Raw genomic sequence first — 11,045 nt, 5'->3', positions numbered from 1 at the left:
ATATAAACTGGGCTGATTTTCACAAAGAAAAAGTAGCTGGGCTGGTCACATGGTGAACATAAAATATAAGCCTGGGCTAGACGGGCCACAGCCCAGTTCAAACCTTGCTCCGTCTCAAGAATAACAAAAAAAATACTGCTCGAGCAGCTACATCCCAGGTGTCAGCCGATCTTGTGCTGTTCTCTTGTCTATTGACTATATACGCTCACAATGTCGTGGGTCCCAGATGTCAGGAAAACACTAGGAGGAAGCATTTTATTTTTCCATACACTGACATGGTGGGCCCCTACTGTCATCCTCTCCACATACTTCTGCCGATTCCTGTTGTTTGTTGACCATGTTGACAACGCGAGAGGGCGGCGCCGTGGCGAGCGCGCCAAAGGGCGCGAAGGACATCGGCGTTAACGATTTAGGAGACGGTGGGGTGGCGATGCATGCGCTGAGGCGCAACCAGCCGTGGGAGGCGGAAGCAGACGGCCCCGCCGGCACTGGTTTGGTTTTGGCGGCTGGAAGAAGACAGGACTGAAGCAACACGACAGACTGTAAAAGCAGCAGGAGTACTTAACAACCTTAACTGAAACCATCAGGGGCACTTAACAACCAAAGCTGAAAGCAGTATGAGTACTTATACAGGTTCAACCGTACAAAGCACGCCTCGAACAGTGCTACTTTGCCTACAGGTAACCAAGGGTGAGGCCGCCAAGCCCCAGGACAAGGCCCAGGCGCCACCCCGCACATCCACAACCTTCTGAAAGGGGCTTCATCTCGCAATGTGGTCAATAAACAGGATATTCGCTTTAGAGCCATGGAAAAGCATGAACATAATCTTCTGTCCTATTCTCCAAGATGGACGGGCCTTCATTATTTGAGACCACCCATGAATAAGTATCTTTTCACCTCCAAGGGGAATGGAGTAGGTCGACATAAACATCATGTTGTGACCAAGCGCAAGTCTGACCCAACCATGGTCAGGCATTTGTATAGGAACAATAGAACTGAGCAGTTTCTGTTTCAAGAAGATTATAGCTGTAAAACTGTGTATAAGCAATAGTTTATGAACAACATATATAACAGAAAACAGCTCGTACCATAAGTTTCTTGACACAATTGGACCTGTTCAACGAGTGCAGCAGTGGCACACATATCCCACGTGGCCTTCCACCATTGAAACGCCCCACAAGGACCTCAAGACGATCAATAAAGTGTAGGAACTTGTGGATGTCGTCCTAGTCAACTTCAGTGCCATCAGTAATAGCCGAGTTATTACAGAATAACAAACGAGCAGCCTGCTTAACTCTGAAAGAACCTACATGTGCCACCAATTATAAGAAAATATTAGTTAGAAGTAGCATCTTCGTGAGAGATTCGTTGCTACTTCTAAAGTTAAATTGTGATTAGTTAGACAGAATAGGTGGATTAAGAAGTAATTGAGGCAACAAGCAAGAACCAGATACAAAACTAACATGGATGAACAATTGGAACGACGTCGGGGTGGAAGATCACAGTGAAGATGAGACCAAGTTCTGCTATTTCCATCAACATTCGTGCGCCAACTTTCAGTCCGTAACACTTGAGAAAGTTTATCCAAGTTCGGCCATAAAAAAGCAGCGATCTTCTTGGTTCATGAACCCAACTCGGAACTTATATCCATGGCTTGTCTTCACAGTGACCATTAAACTAGTGTATTCAGTTATGGCAAGGCCGAGCATCTTGAGTACATGTGTTCTGGCAGAGCAAATAATGCAATGCAGGAAAAATAATATGAGAACACAATGTATTCCCTATCCAAATCTAGAAATAACTTCCTCCTTCACATCAGTGTTGACCATCGTACTAGTACTACCTTTTATCCAAATATAGCAATCCAAATTTCCAAATTAGTCGACAGCATGTTCAAACAAATCCCACCCTCCCGGATAGAAAATAGGATTCTAGGAACATACTATGCGCATTTTAAAATCCTGTGTTAGGATGAGAAGGAACAAGTGTGGCGTCTCGCCGAGGGCGCAGAAACCTGTAGGGTCCTCGCACTTTGGGCACTGCAAATAAAACACACTAGATTCAGTAGGAAGAAAAACGCATCAATGGCAGTGGCTGCCATCCTTGGATTACCTGCGACCAATGGACTTGGATTTATCGGGGATGGATGAAGAATCCGTACCTGGTTCTCCATGAGAAAACCCTATGCAATCGCCGAGAGGGGGTTTTCTCTGAACAAGCAGACGAGGGACAAGGGGATTCAGGCCTAGTGAAATATTGCCGCTTCGTCTGTCCAGCTTACTGCTAAAGCTGGAACCGGGGTGATTTGACAGCTCATTGGGCATTACTGCGGCACTACGACCGTGGTGTGTCTACCGTGCAGTTGTGCACTCTAATTTGTGCATATGGCATGTGGACCCCGTTGCCGGTTGCCCCACATATCAGCGAAAGGAAGTAGAAAGACAGGAGTAACTAGTTACACATAAATATATTTTTGACAGAGAGATACTCCCTCTGTAAATAAATATACAAATCTTTTATATCACAACTTTATACATAAGAAAAATCAAGGGGAATATATATATTCTCTATTTTTTTCTTATAAAAAGCAGAGTTGGTGATGATGGTGTGCCTGCCATCCTGCAATATAGGACGTCTGATCTATATCTAATGGGTAGGAAGAAAACTATGAAAATTTACCCGCACTCCTCTCCACATTTGCAGATAAGGCCTTCCCTCATTCATTTTTTCTCCCACAAGATAAACTACTCATACAAATGCATCTTGATGTTCCGTGCAACGCACGGGCATCTTGCTAGTAATTATAAAAAAATAGAGTTGTTTTTAACACAGTATAGACGAGTTGGTGATGATGGTGTGCCTGCCATCCTGCAATATAGGCCGTCCGATTTATATCTGACGGATAGGAAGGAAACTATGGAAATTTTGCCAAAAGGTACCCACACACCTCTCCACATTTGCAAATAAGGCCTTCCCTCGTTCATCCTTTTCTCTCACAAGATAAAATACTCATACAAATGCATCTTGATGTTACGTGCAACGCACGGGCATTATGGGGGTTCAACTGAGAATATAATACCCAGACAGGCTCACGGTTCTGGACTTTGGGTCACAAGACCACCCTGCATGTTTGAGGGCCCATGTGTTCTACCTCAGCGCTTTTCATATTGCAAGTGATCGGTACGGCACTGGTTTTAGATGCTGTCGCAAGGCGAATACACAAAATTGAATAAAGCATGACAACTGTTGGAATGAAATTGAACGACAGTTCCTAACCAGCAATGAGAGTTGCAATTCTATCAATGATATACCATGTGATAAATAATACTGTCGTACTACTTATACACATAGGACACTTGTTTCACCATGCCAGATTATTACATCAAAATCTCTTGGAGGATAGATCAGTTCGGCAGTTGCGTGCTGCTACTGAAGAATTTCAAAGTTGATTTGGACCAGCTCTCCTTGCCGAGAAAATTCAATTTTGACATCATCCCCTATTGCAAGATATGATTTAAATTTGAACCCTAACCATCCTTTAGCATCAATCATCATGCGACCATCCTTTGTACTTATGGTATATTGAGCAAGTTCATTCACACCAGGGCTGCGCATGGTAAGAGAAACTTGGTCGCGGTCGCCCGGATTGTTCAACGAATCCCTCGTTGCTCTAGGAATTCTCTGTTTGCAAACAAGAAGACATACCCAAACAATTAGATCAACATAGTGAATCATGAAACAACATGGAAAGTAAAAATAACGAAGCACTTGGGCGGCCAATGCTTACCAAGAAGGTGGACATGTTGGTTTTTGTAAAGACTTTGGTATATGAAGTGCGAACTGCAGCCCAGTCTATTGCCGGTGCAACTGCTCGTTTGGTTGCCGCTGCACGGGCCGGAGCAGATGCAAGTGCAAGTGTTGGTGCAGGTGCCGAAGCCGTTGCTACTTCCGGAGATGGTGCTCCTTGTAGAGCTGGTGCCGGTGTCGGAGCAGGTGCCGGTGTCGATGCCCGATCCTCCGGTAGATCAGACTGATCCGCTGACGCGGACGGTGCCCAATCCTCAGCTGGACCAGACTGAGCTGCTGCCGCTGTCAGTGCTAGAGCAACTTCCGGTGCTCGATCCATTGCTGAAGGTGGTACCGATGTGCGAGACAGCGACGATCGTGTCTGGTCTGCTATGATCAGCTTTCTAACTTGACTAGGATCCGTGACGGTGATCCAGTTTTTTTCTTCATTTCTTTTAAATGCGAGAATGACTAATTGTGGCGTTTTTGTTAAACCAAACTACAGTTCATCATAGGGATTCAGTTTGTACTCAAACAACAGACTGATCCAATTTTTTCCAGTAATATAAGTGATGGAAAGTGCCTTCGTTACTGACACGACATAAGAAGTGAAACCTGCAAAAATAACCATCATAGAGCAAACCAAACGATTTATTCTGTGATGAATCTCACATGGCAAAACCTGCATCATAAAATTGCAGGAAAAGAAAGAAAACATGACATTAAATCAATAAGATTTAGATAGTAAATCAATAAGTTTTACTTGATCTGACATGAGTGAATCCTTACCAGGAAATCACTATGTTGAAGTACTAAACAGAAGATTGATCGTCCAACTACGGGTGGCATGCAGGGGCCCCGCCTACTCCCACAAGCAGGACCATCCAAAGGTCGTGACAAATCATATGGATCGAACATCCATGGGACTGGAAATCCTGGTGGGTGCGATAAACCCTGCGATGCATACATATATTGGAGTGTAACCATAATTGATAAACCGTCATCACAAAAAAGATCGTCTGGATACTTCAAAATATACAGACTGAATTGAGTGGACAGACATTAACATAGACTGTTCTCAGGACTGACCACACAACAAAAGCGGCAGTACTAGTAAACAATATAGGGTTCACAAACACAAATCAAGTACTGAACAATAGTACTTACTACAGACAAGCAAAGTTGCACTAATTAAACTCTACAGACAATTTTTTGCCACCGACCTACGGGATGAACCCCGCATAACTGACTAGGCCATGGACTTCGTGAGAGATGTCTACATGCACCATCACCATCTCGTCAACCTTAGAGAACCTAATAGAGTGGTCTTTCCACTCATAAACATGATGATGAAGACATACCGCATCAGATTTGTTGGGAAGCTTTACAAGAACCACACCCTTTGTAATCGAAGGCACAACCAGGAAATTGTTGTGGTCAAGTACAGCCTCGAGAACACGCCTGACAACAATGCTACATGAAAACACTAGTTCAGGACACATGGCGACAAGGACACAACAGCTGGATTGTTTAGCAGTAGAACTCATGCCCAGGTCTTCCAGTTCACGCGGCATGACTTTGAGAACTTCATCTCCACCGCGGACCTGGTTCTAATTCAAACAGAAACCACATTTTATTACTACCTCCGTTCAGAAATATAAGATGATTTTTGATATTAAACTCCATATATGACTACATATGCGCACAGAGATGAGTGAACAAAGACACTAGAACATGTCTTCAAAGGCATGAGAGCAGAGGGATTACTTGCAATATACATAACACAAGTTACTGAGGCAAATATACCTCTTCAAAGGTAGCATTGATGTTCATAAAGTACTCCCTCCGTCCCAAAATTCTTGCCTTAGATTTGTCTAGATACAGATGTATCAAGTCACAGATACATCCGTATCTAGAAAAATCTAAGAAAAGAAATTTGGGACAGAGGGAGTAGTTGAAAGTAATCTATAAGAAATCAGTGTCAACCTCTCGCATGTTTTGGTCAAAAGAGGAATTTAGAACCGTCATTTGGCACACTAAAGTCACATGAAAGATCACCCAGAAAGTTGTACTACCAGTAATAGTACAGCATGTTAGATGAAAAACACGATCAAGATCGAGAAAAAGATCATCAACAAGAGACATTACCTGGACTTGCTTAATGAGAGATCCCAGAGAGGGGGCTTGGATAGGGCAATGGCTTTGAGCTTGTCTGCGGTAGTCTCGGTGAGGTGCTTGCGCTTCTTCGTACCATGAGCCTCGACGGTTTTGGCCAGAGCCATAGACATCACGTCGGCCAGTGCTCCAACGTCCATCCAAGAGAGGAAGATGAGAGAGAAGAGTGAAAGGAGGAACGAGATGAGGAAGAAGCGAAGCGAGTGGGGGTTTTCTTCAAGAGAGGAAGCTGAGAGAGAAGAGTGAAATGATGGTTGCTTCGTCCGTCCAACTTACTGCTGGAAAGGAGGGGGTTTTGTGATTTGATGGCTCATTGGGCATTACTGCGGTGCTTCGATCGGGGTAGTCTACCGTCACTCTACTACGGAGTAATTTAGTGCATGGCTGGTGGACCCAGGTGCTCGCTGTCCCACACGTTGGCAAAAGTGAGTAATTTAGTGCATGGTTGGAGGAGGATCCGCACGGTAGAGCGTGTCCACTGTTTTTTTGAAGAAAAAAATGATTACAGCAAGCGTTTCCACTCTTGCGACGGAGGAGTGCGAAACACGGCAGCCACTTGAACATACACAGTGCTCCTACTTCCCAGGCATGTGCAGTGATTCATACGTCAGTACTACATAATCTTGTTGCTAGTGTAGTAAGATGTGACGATAACAAATGATGTTGTGCGCATGTCAACTATATGTAACATAGTACCGCTTTTTCGACTGTCTGGTCGAGAATGAACAGTGAGATCAATGTTAACAGAACTAGGTCTACATCGCACAGAGAGTACGGTGCTACAATACTCCACGAAACATGAACCATATGAAGCACGAATAGTGTTAGGCAGGGTGTATGAAGGGTGCACGGGATGGGAGCAAAAGTTCCCTTCTCGACCCACTTTTGGGTGTTTGGCAGAGTGCATGAAGGGTGCATGAGTCCACACTAGTAGGTTAACACAAATACACGAAGAGGAAACAACTATATTGAGATGAGAATGCAACCAATCACACCCACACGCTTTGTGCTACAGTGATTGATCTGCACCGTCTGAGTTTGATCCAACGGTCATGTTGCGCCGAGACATGGACATGCCCATGCAGAGGGCGCCTAAACACCACCGAAGTCCCTCTACTTCTCGAGGTGCACGGCGTTGGTGATGCAGGGAGCAACCGCCCGCAGAGCCCGCTCCCGGTCGACGGGAGCCAACTCGTCAAAGACGGCGTCCAATGGCACGAATGGATTCCGGTGATGGAGCCCTGAAAGGATTCGCTGATAACAGCGACGGCAGCCCGCAACCCCTCCTTGTCTAGCTCAGCCGCCACCATCGCGCGGAGACGACTCGGCTCCTCAGAGATATAGGTGAAGAAGGCGACTAGGTCAGGAAGCCGCAACTCGTTGAAGTCGACCGGGTGGTTGAACGGGTTTAGCCGGACGGCCGACATCGTCGCGCTAGCACGACGGTAGGCATCGCGCAGCCGCAACACGTGCATGGAAACTTGGTTCACCAAGTGGCTGAGGCGATCCTGGACCTCGTCACGATCGGCCCGCTCGTGCTCCAGCCGGCTCCCTTGATGGCCTATCGTATCTCTCGCTTTATGCAGCAATGCCGCCGACGCCTCGAGCATCTTTGTGGTGGATGTCTGCCACTTTTGAAGCTTCGTGAACTCTCGCGCATAACAGAGGAGCATGGCACTCCTCTCCTCCTTGAGCTCACAGAGCTCCACGTCCTTGGCCCTGAGCTCCACATCCTTGGCCTGGAGCTCCTGTGTCAGGCACCTCACCTCGGACTCCGTGATATGCTGCGCCGCCATGGCACCAGGTAGAAGCAATGGGGAGAGGAAGCAAAGGGGGCGAAACGGCTGAAAGGCAATGCAATCTACGGGAAGGCGGAGGGAGCCAACCAAGTAGCGGGGAATCTTTTGGTTTTCACCATGGTAAAACACCAGTCGATGACTTCTCAGATTAGGGAGCAATGGGTTTTACAGGCGGAGTCATCATGACTAATTGCTGCCGCGCCTGCTCCCGTTACTCAAAAAAATTAATAATCCTGCCGTGCCTGCTCCCGTCAATCAGAAAATTAAAAATCCTGCCGCACCCAAACACCAGAGAAACACCGCGGTGGATATTTAAATTTACCTGCCGACAAGTAGATAAAAAAGGGGTGAAAAAACAAATGTGGCGGCGGCCTAGCTAATCGGTCGAACTAGCCCAACTAGCTAGCCACCGTGCATCACTGATGTACTCGGCGGGAAAGGTGGTATTTCGTGATTTGATGACTCATTTACTTGCTTTGGCGCTATGACCAAGGAGGACCCAGAAAACGCGCGGTAGGGCATCCCACGTCAGGAAGAATATATGCGTGCACCACCCGGGAGGACTCCGAAACCGCGCGGTAGGGTGTGCCACGTCTCGACACGGAGGAAAAATGTGCGTGTAAAAATATACTGTATCAGACGTAGTACCTATGGTTCGACCTCAGGACCCAGCAAGTCGGTCGAAAACACCCCACTAGCCACACAGCTTCATCATGCAAACGTGGCACAGAGGATAGATGTGGTTAGCTCTATCTCGACCAGCCACAACGTCTCTTGTTCTAGGCGATTCTTCTATTTTCCAAACATTTTTTTAGTTGTAATAACACCACGGCAAGCCAGCGCCGCTCTTCGTGTGTGCCCATGCAAAGGTTAGGTGATGGAGAGAAGAGAGATTGAGAGCGCAGACATGGGACCCACCAGTAAGTGAGTCAACGGTCATGCACGTGTTGACGAGGCACTCCCTCTACTCTACTCAACGTAATACTGTATAAAATCAAGTTATGGGACAAAGCCAACAACCGTTGTTGTTTCAGGCTATCGACTTACGCTTTGTAGTCCAGGTTGCCAGTTCGAATCTCGTCTTTCAGATTTGTTAGTTTTAGGTCCAAATTTGATTAATTACAAGTGGGACCCCCGTGTGTTGTTCCATTTCAGTGTAGGATGTTTTTTTGAACAAACACTTTGCGCGGTTAGACAAGTAACGGCACGAGTTACACGTATTTTGCAAGTTTACGAACAAAAATGACAGCGGCATAGAATATCACATCTACCACGCAGCTTAGATGCTATGGTGATACGAGTTTTTACACCGTTGGAAGTGAGATCCAATGGCTTGGGAGTAGTCTTTGTAATTATGCGCAATTTCCAAACTCTCCAAAGTTTTTTTGCAAATAAAACATTCAGGCCTCGTGTGTGTCGCTGCATCTTCGATCCAACGGCTCCCCGTTGCTCATATTAGGTGCTCCCCGTAGCTTAATTACCTGCTACAGTGATATGAGTATCTAGGTCGTATGATCAGTGATCAGCTGGCACATGCGTAGTACTTGTACTTTCTGCGCATTTCCCAAACTCTCTTAGCCGTATATTGCAAAAACATTCAAACCTCCTACTGTGGGCCGTTAGATCTTAGTGAATTCGTATCACCATAGAATCTATGGTGTGGGAGCACCTCATATTCTCCCGTGCGAGAAAACATAAGGTGTTATCGCAGCTTGGATGCTACGGTGATACGAGCTTCGAGGTCGTTTGATCTGAGATCCAATGGCATCTGAGCAGTCTTTGTGCTTGTAAGCAGTGGCCAAACTCTTTTGGGGCTTTTCTACAAAAAACCATTTGAACCACCGATGAGGTGTTGGGTCACAAATCTAACGGCTCCGAAGAGCTTGTATCACCAAAGCATCTAAGGTGTGGTAGCACATGATATTCTTACATACAGGAGAATATGTCCTCCTTCATCTTAGATGCTACGGTGATACGAGCTTCGAGGTCGTTGGATATGGGATCCAAGGGCATCTGAGTAGTTTTTGTACAAATTGTGTGCAATTCTCAAACTCATCAAGGTTTCCTGTAAAAATATTAAGACACATCATGTGAGCTGCTATATATATCTCAGATCTACAAGCTCCAAGCAACTCGTATCGGCATATAACATCTAAAGTATGGGGGCACATGATATTCTCCCGGGGAGGAGGGGTGGGGGGTGCACAACCAATCGGTGGTTGGGAGGGTGGGGACAAATATAGTCTAAACAACCCTAAACAGAGCTCCACAATTTTATCTAAGGTCGAGGGGTTGACCCTCGACAATCATAGCTCCGCCTAAACACAACATTTGCATGTACTATAGTACTAGACTTAATATTCATGTTTCAGTTTCATGTTCATTTTAGATATTGAACTGAGGACCATGCATGACTTACATTTTACTCCCTCCGTTCCTAAATATTAGTCTTTTTAGATATTTCAAATGGACTGGCACATACAGATGTATATAGACATATTTTAGAGTCTAGATTCACTCATTTTGCTTTGTATGTAGTCACTTGTTGAACTCTCTAAAAGACTAATATTTAGGAATAGAAGGAGTATTTTTGAATTCGTGTCATACATGCATGGTTTGGAAAAATAGACGCACTATACTCATTGGATTGTTGTTGTGTTCATGTGTGTGTGTCTTTGTGTATGTGTGTGTGGTCATATGCTTGATACATACAAAGTTTTCTCACCTCCATATTGATCATCTTTTAAATTTGAATTTGCATTGGAAAACTTACTAGGGATACCATGAAATGTGAAATCCACGTTGAGATCACTATATCACAAACTCACTCTAATTCAACAACTCGTCATAAATCAATTACCACGTTGAGAATGGTAGGACCCAACGGCGTAGCAGCCAGATCTTGGCTCGTGTTGATCCTAAAAAAAATCAAAAAATCAAAAAAAACCGGGCGTGTGTCCTTCGGTGGCGTACGTGGTACGCACATTAGGCAACCCCAACCAGTCGAGCCTCAGCGTTTCGAGTCGAAATATCTGGCACCAGAATTCTAGCCCTAGGAAATTCCCATCATGTCCCCGGTCCATAATGACTACCGATGAACAATGGAGGGATGCTTTAGTAATTAGACAATGTTACCTACCGTGCCGAGCATGGTTCAATTCCCTCGATCGCCGCTCGTCAAGGTCACCCGTCAACTGCATTGCCTTGTACTTCTACTACTACTACACCAGGATGAGCATAGAATTGAGCCCGTTTGTTCGTGCCTAGTACTTGAGTTAATATATC

This window comes from Triticum aestivum, chromosome 1B (genome assembly GCF_018294505.1).
Source record: "Triticum aestivum cultivar Chinese Spring chromosome 1B, IWGSC CS RefSeq v2.1, whole genome shotgun sequence".
Classification (NCBI taxonomy): Eukaryota; Viridiplantae; Streptophyta; class Magnoliopsida; order Poales; family Poaceae; genus Triticum; species Triticum aestivum.
The sequence above is the reverse complement of the archived record's forward strand: the minus strand, read 5'-3'. Positions refer to the sequence as shown.